General features: G+C 35.6%; 1 non-coding gene across 1 annotated transcript; it reads right to left on the bottom strand.

Moving 5' to 3' along the window:
* Positions 1–5259: 5259 nt before the first annotated feature.
* On the bottom strand, positions 5260–5365 carry LOC145573342 (small nucleolar RNA R71). The gene has a single exon (XR_014097389.1). It is a non-coding gene; the product is annotated as a small nucleolar RNA R71 (small nucleolar RNA).
* Positions 5366–7280: the final 1915 nt, after the last annotated feature.

Below are 7280 nucleotides of genomic sequence, written 5' to 3'. Positions count from 1 at the left end.
GAGAAAAAAAAGAGGAGCACGAAAAAGAAAAGATGAGAAAAGTGCATTCAAATAAAAAGAGAAGAAAAAGAAGAAGAGATTTGAAAAACAGCAAGAGCAATACAACCAGTTTTTTTTTTTTAGTGATCGTTTCTCCTTAGCTTGAGCATTAAGGACAATGTTCCGTTCAAGCTTGGGGGAATTAGTGGTTCTTAGTTTGTGTTTAGAGTTTTTGTTGAATAAGCTTGGGGGAGTTGATTGATGAGTGTCATTTATGACATTCTTAGGCCAGGTTTTCTTTATAGTTTTATTCTCATTTTTAGTCCTTTTTGCCGTGTTTTTATATAATAATGCTTGCTTTGCGTGTTTGTGTGTAAGTTTAGAGAAATGCATGCTTTTAATGGTTTTCTTGTAATTTTGTTCATTTGTCGACTATTCCTCTCGATTCTTTGTTCCCTTGATTTGTTTTGTAGGTGTGTTTGGTTTCCCGAGGTATGATCACCAAGAAGAAAGCTCGAGCGCATTCAAGAAAGTTGATGGAGCAAGGTTCGAGATTCCGAAAGCGCAATTCAAGCTAGCTCCGCGAGCTCGAGGGCCTTGGAAGTTATGCTATTGCTCGAGGCATTCTAATGCTTGGAAGATAAAGGAGCTGCCCTTCTCATGAGCATCGCGTTGAGTGCACCAATGATAAGGATGCTTGGGAGCGCAGAGATTGATCGAGCAAGCGAAGGAGGCAAGGTCACGAGCACCGAGCAGGGGTGTGCGCGCATGGCATAGGGGATGAGTGCGCGCAGACCAACATGTACGCGCGCGGGCGCCTCGCCCCCTTCGCTCGTTTCTTCTATTTATACCCTTAATCTTTCCTTTTTGGAGGGAGGACTCAATTTGTACTTGACATATATTTTTCCAGAATTAGTGGAGAGAGAAAGTAGAGAGAGAAGCTTAAATACTTGATTGTACTTGAATTTGATCTTTGATTTCAACTTGATCTTGGATTTCTTCTTCTCATCAATGAAAGTTTGTTAGATTTCTTTCCTTTGAATCTACTTTTATTGCAATTTCCTTTGATTTTTGAATGTTTGATTTGAATTTCTTTCTTTGCCTTAGAATTTGTTTAGTGGTTGAATTCCTTCTCTATTAAACTTGAAATGAATATGATTTTGATTGAATTCGTTTTGTTCTTCATTTTCACCATGATTAGTGAGTAGATTAGTTGCTAGGGATAAGGGGAATCATGCTAGATTGATGATTTTTGCTAGTTGATGATCCTTCAATGATTGAATTGTTGCAATTAAATTGGTTAACATGGTTGTGCATGTCATTAATTAGACTAGGAGTGATCAACCTATAAGATTACTAGATTGTATTGCAAATTTCAATGACATGAACCCTTGATTTGAGAATTGCTTTAATTGATTGATTTTGATTGTGATTTTCCTAGTTAGCCATTCATAGTGAACCCTAGCTTGGCTTATAGGAGATAGCTCTTGAATTCCTTTGATTGCAACTATTGTTTGTCCTTTGCAACGTTTGAATTGATTGAGTGATCCTTCAATTAGCATAATCATTGAGCTTGCATGTGGAACCAATATCCCTAGTGTTTAGTATATTGAATTTCTCGATTAATCTAGTTTTCTCGATACCTAGTTACCAACCGCATCTTCCCACAATCTTTGAAGTAGCTTGACCTAGGCTATAGCTTACACCTACTCCTTCCCTTGGGTTCGACCCTTGACTTACCATATACTCGTATTAGGTTGGTCGAGTGTTTATAAATTTTCTTTGGCTCTAGGAAAGGGTAGAAAACGACCTACTTTTCCCTACGTCAAAAATGACGCCGTTGCCGGGGAATGATATTGATGCCTTGTTATAGTTGTTGAGTCTATTTCACCTTTAATTGAAAATACAAAAAGATTTTCTTTTAGGCTACATTTGTAGCCATGCTACTAACCATTTCTTTTGAGATTTTATGTAACACCCTAGAAATTCCTTTCTTTTAAAACACCTGTCTTGCCCTTATTAAAACCTTAAATAGGAATATCTAGGACATTACGGCCATCGTGAAAACGGCTAAGGCAATTATCAAAGACACACAGCGGAAGACTAATTTCAAAACCATTCAAAACAAGTCAACTTGAAATGCCAATCAACGAAAGTAAAGTCAAACCAAAGTCAAATGAAGTAAAATAAATTCGACTTACAACTTGGAACCATTATAGGCCCTTATTAAAACCAAAACTGAACTCAAAACTCATCTCGTTAGTCACGCATAATAATCAAGTCATATATAATTAAAGCAATAAACACATCATATACTTATAAAAACTAGCATGATTCGCTCTTCACTCATGCCCGTTCATGAAAATGCTTCATCACCTGAAATGCTTATCTCTACCTATTTCCACTACTCTCCATTAAAAATGGGTCATCATAGGGCCAAGATAAAGACAAGGCCAACAAGCACACAAAACACACAATCAGCAAAGCTGAGTACATAAGCGTAAATAACACACTAGCATGCAATTCCCTATCAACACACGACTTACCTTGTTGCACCTGTTTTTCAAGCATACAACATTCAATAAAAGTTCTCACTAGACACTAAATAATTTATTTAGCGCTTGATTACGCATCGAACGGGTTTCCCACGAACCTCCCCCAAATAAATTGAGGTTACTGACACGGGAGCTAACCGTGCCAACATCAAAAACCACACATAGGTGGCGGAATTCCAGCGCATAATAATAATAAAAGGAATGTACAGCGTCCTGTACTCCAGTAGAAGTTATGATCAAATATAAAGTCACATAACTCCCCCCATATGTTCATACTCAAGGTATATACGTTCCAAGAGTTTTGGTGCGCAATCTCTTTCACTTTACATTATTTACAGATTATTAAACTTGGTGATGACTCTCAAAACCATAATCATTCAATCAACAATAATTATTCAATCAATCAAATACACTAATTTAATTCTTGAATAATTAGTAACCACATAATATTTAATGTTGAACCCTTTTTAATTCTACCTCGGTGCCAATGACACCTTAAACGCATAAAGCGCCACAAATCCTATCCTTCGGTGTTAAAAACACCTTAAGTGCACTAAGGCACCGACATACAATTTATTCCTCGTGTACATGGACACTTATATAGCTCTTTTCTCATGCTTATAGCATCAATAAAAATTATGTGAACCATAATAAAATTCCTTTTCAATATTCCAAACCAAATTAAACATTTAGTTTAATTAAACATGCTCTCTATCATGCCATAAATAAATATGTGGTTCATAAATAATATTCTAAGCTATTATTTTCCATTCCATAATCCATCACAAATAAATCATGCTTCATAATCCAATCACCAATAACATCCAAATCATAATTTCCATTCCAAACCTAGCATAATATTACTTGTAATCAATCAAACACATTTAGCATGCTACTACATCAACATAATTATGCTAAGTACGCGAACATACCTCAAATAAGCCCTTAAAGTAGCCGATTACACTACAACAATTCCCGAATCAAGTCTCCTACATAAAGGGACAATAATACCATATTAATTCTCCTTGTATACACAATTTCCAGCAACTTAAATTTACTTTAGACTACTTAAAAAAATCTGAAAATTATTTAAAAACCCCTAATTAAACTCCTTTTTAATGGGTAATCACACCCTTTCATTAAAATCACAATTATACTACTTTAAATAAAATTCTAGCATTTTAAACTAATCAAAAACCCTTTAAAACTTCATCAAAATACATCTTTATACTTAAATTATCCATATATTAAATTATCTCTTACCCTTTAAACTCAAGGATAAAATTTAAAGCATAAAAAAAAACTTCGTTAAAAATCAAAAACTGCCCAAAAATCATATTTAGAGGCTGAATTTGGCCACGAGAGGGTGGTACTCATTACCAAAGGTAGTGAGTCTTTCTTAAAACGTTGTTTCCACATGGAAAACACTAATTTTTTTTTATCAAAATCGGATGAGTTTGGAACCTGATCGGGATTAAAACGGGATTAATATTAACGAATGGAAATCTAAAAATTAAAACATGAATTTACGTGTTCAAAATAATCTGGAATTAAGTTAAACTAATCAGTAGTTATAATCACCAAAATTTCAAACATCATTACTATAAAAGTCCTAAATCAATTGTTCGTGAAAACCCTAAAATCGTGATTTTCAATAATTAATAACCCTAGGTTATAAAATTTACAAAATCTGAAAATTATGACATTTATAAAATCTGAAATTATAAAGTTGAATCATCAAAATACAATTTTATACTAACTAAATTAATTTCAAACGATAAAATCAAAACCCATAAGTCAATAATTATAATTACACAAATTAATAAAACAAAGGAGAAAGAAAATAAGACTAACCTTTTTGTGTGGGAAATTTTTGGGGATTCATGGTGTATTTATAGAGTAGAGAGTGTAGGGTTAAATTTGGGCTTATAAAAATGTGGGCTTATGTTATAGGATAGGGCTTAAGTTATGGGTTTTGGAATGGGTTATTCCAATAAGAGTATGTAGGAATAATTTACATTGCCCAATAATTAATAAACGTTTGGCCCAAAATATATTTTACTGTTATAAAACCTTATATTTAAAATATTTTGACCCTTTAAAATATTTAATTAAAATACTTGAGCCCTTAACAATACATTTTATTAATACTTAAATACTTTATAAAAATACACAAAAATACGGGGTATTACATTTTATGCATAGAGCACGTGGTCGTTCACTAGTGCCATTTGATCTGGAAATTGAGAGAACTATTACAAGGTTAAGAGGTGCTAGACGATCTTTGAGCCCTAGCATTTCAAGTGAAGAAGAACCACAACAAGAGGAACAAGTAAGAATGGGAGAAAATCCAAGGGTGGCGTTGAAAGAATTGGGGATTCCCGGTGCATATAGATTTGATAGTGGGATTGCTCCACCTACAACACCGGCAAATAACTTTGAAATAAGATCGACAATGATCACTTTGATAGAGAGGCCACAATTTAGTGGGGCCAAGCATGAAAGCTTGTTAAATCATCTCAAGGAGTTTGAAAAGTATTGCAGGGTACTATCAAGGTAAATGGAATTTCCTAAGAATTCATCTTCCTTAAGCTTTTTCCCTTTTCGCTTATAAAGCATGCCTTGGAATGGCTGGACAAGGAAGTCAAGCCGAATTCTTTAAGGACATGGGATAAAGTGACCAAGGAGTTTCTATCCCGTTTCTATCCACAAAAGAAAATGGCGGAGGCTAGAGTTTTGATTCAAGGTTTTAAGAAAAAACTTAGTGAGAGTCTCTATGAAGCATGGGAGAGATACAAAGAGTATCAAAGAGAATGTCCTCACCACGGAATTCCTACTTACCAAATTATTCAAATCTTCTATAGAGGCCTTAGTCCTCAAGGAAAATCATGTTTAGATGGAGGAGCCGGAGGTCCAATCATGAACAAAACGGAAGAGGAAGTGGTGTACATAATTGAAGATGTAATGAGGTACTATTGAGATTGGCAAGATGGAGAAAGAAAGTGGTGTACTCGGTTGATCTTCTAAATGCAATCAACAATCTATCCTCACAAATGATAAACTTGGGGAAGGAGATGTCCGCTATCAAGGCGAAGTTGGAAAGTGCTACCTACCAAGTTTCGAGTCTTCCCTCCCAATCTAAGGGGAGAGGTATGTCTTCTAATTCTCAACTCCCTCCCTCTTCTAGTAACATGCCTAGTGGATGCTTGTTTTGTGATGATTGTGGGTCGTATGATCATGACGTTTCTAATTTCCCTCATGCATATATGGATGTTTGTGATAATCAAGATGGAAATGTGAATGAGAATGTGAACTATGTGTCAAATAATCATGATTCTAGGTTTGAGAATCAAAGAGGTTAATGGAATAAGAATTACAACAACCATGGCAATTTTGACAACTACAACCAAGGTGATGGTAATAGGAACCATGGGAACCAAAATTCCCGAGGTAACTATAACAACCAAGGTTATAATAGCCAAAATCATAACCAAAATTATGGTAATCATAACCAAGGGTATGGTAACCATAATCAAGGTAGAGGTAATTGGAACAATCAAAATAGGGGAAATTTTAAAAATAATTCTCAAAGGGGTCCCCCACCTGGATTTGCTCCAAAGGCCAAAAATGATAACTCCTATGTTCAAACCTCTTCTTCTTCACATAATACCAATTTGGAAGAAATCACTGAAAATCAAACAAAGTTGTTGAACACTTACATGGCCGCAAGTGACAAGAAATTTAATGAAATGATGACTCATAATAAGATGCTTGAAAACCAAATTTCTCAACTTGCTAATGCTTTGAAAGACTATGCTAGTCCTTCTTCTTTGCCTTCCCAAGGCCTAGATCCCAAGAGACCGGTCAATGCTATTGTCACAAGGAGTGCTAAGGTTCTTGAGGAGAGTTAACCTAGGAAGAGTGAGACCAAGGAGGGCACAAAAGAGGGTTTGGTTGAAGATGAGAGAGATGGTGCATCTTTGAGTGAGGTTGAGATTGAGAAGCCTAGTGAGGTGAGAGTAGAGAAAGAAATTATGAAACCCAAACTCCGTTATCCATAAAAATTCATGAGACACAATTTAGATGAACTATTTGGAAGATTCATTGACATGCTCAAGCAACTTCATCTTTCTCTACCATTTACCGAAGTTGTCACCCAAATTCCTAACTACGCAAAATTCCTAAAAGACATTTTGAGTGGTAGGAGGACTTGTGATGGTGTAAAGACGGTGAACTTGACCGAGAATTGTAGTGCAATCATAATGAACAAGATGTCACCTAAGCTAAAAGACCCCGGAAACTTTTCCATCCCTTGTGCCATTTATAAAATGCAAATTGAGAATGCCTTGTGTGATCTAGGAGCTAGTGTTAGCCTTATGCCATATTCGGTGTACCAAAGACTTGAGTTAGGGGAACTCTTACCTACTAACATCACTTTGCAATTGGCCGATAGGTCAATTAAGTTTCCAAAGGGTAAGGTAGAGGATGTTCCTTTGAGGGTTGGGAAATTTGTTATTCCGGTGGATTTTGTGGTGCTTGAGATGGACGAAGATGCTAACATTCCTATCATTCTAGGGAGGCCATTCCTTGCTACTTCGGGTGCTTTGATAGATGTGAAAAGTGCTAAAATTTCACTCAAAGTTGGGGATGAGGTGATAGAATTTGACTGGAATGATAGTATGAAGTATCCAAGTTCTTCTGTAGAAAATTGCATGTTGATTGATTCTCTTGATCATGTTGTGTCTT

Source organism: Chenopodium album, chromosome 12 (assembly GCF_948465745.1).
Source record: "Chenopodium album chromosome 12, dcCheAlbu1.1, whole genome shotgun sequence".
In the NCBI taxonomy this organism is placed as follows: Eukaryota; Viridiplantae; Streptophyta; class Magnoliopsida; order Caryophyllales; family Amaranthaceae; genus Chenopodium; species Chenopodium album.
This window is presented reverse-complemented; position numbering and strand designations above follow the sequence as displayed.